This window comes from Penaeus monodon, chromosome 22, assembly GCF_015228065.2.
Source record: "Penaeus monodon isolate SGIC_2016 chromosome 22, NSTDA_Pmon_1, whole genome shotgun sequence".
NCBI lineage: Eukaryota > Metazoa > Arthropoda > Malacostraca > Decapoda > Penaeidae > Penaeus > Penaeus monodon.
In genome coordinates, this window is record NC_051407.1 from 40,922,103 (window position 1) to 40,922,413 (window position 311).

A 311-nucleotide genomic window follows, 5' to 3' on the forward strand; every position below is an offset into this window, starting at 1 on the left:
GACTTGAAAAATATGGAAATCATAGATATTTTACATACATTTTGATGAACATACAGTAAAATAAGTCCAGTATTGCATCCAAATAGAGCAAAATTTTGTTGACAATCCCTACCAGGTATCCTTTTAAACAGTGTGCACAGGTAACATATGCCTATCTGGAAAGGACTGTAGGCCATTTCTGATGAGGATAGAGGGATGTAAAGGGAATAGGGAAGAAAGAGTGAGGAGTGGCAAAATAGTGATTGTATTGTGCCCTTTTCTCAAAATATCAATACCTTCTGTACTTCAAAGGTGATAGGTGCTCCCTGCTG

At 37.3% G+C, this 311-nt stretch overlaps 1 protein-coding gene across 6 annotated transcripts in view; it reads left to right on the forward strand.

Moving 5' to 3' along the window:
• Positions 1-311, forward strand: part of LOC119587137 (programmed cell death protein 6-like) — a 9,834-nt gene that overhangs the window by 5,897 nt on the left and 3,626 nt on the right. The window lies entirely within an intron of this gene.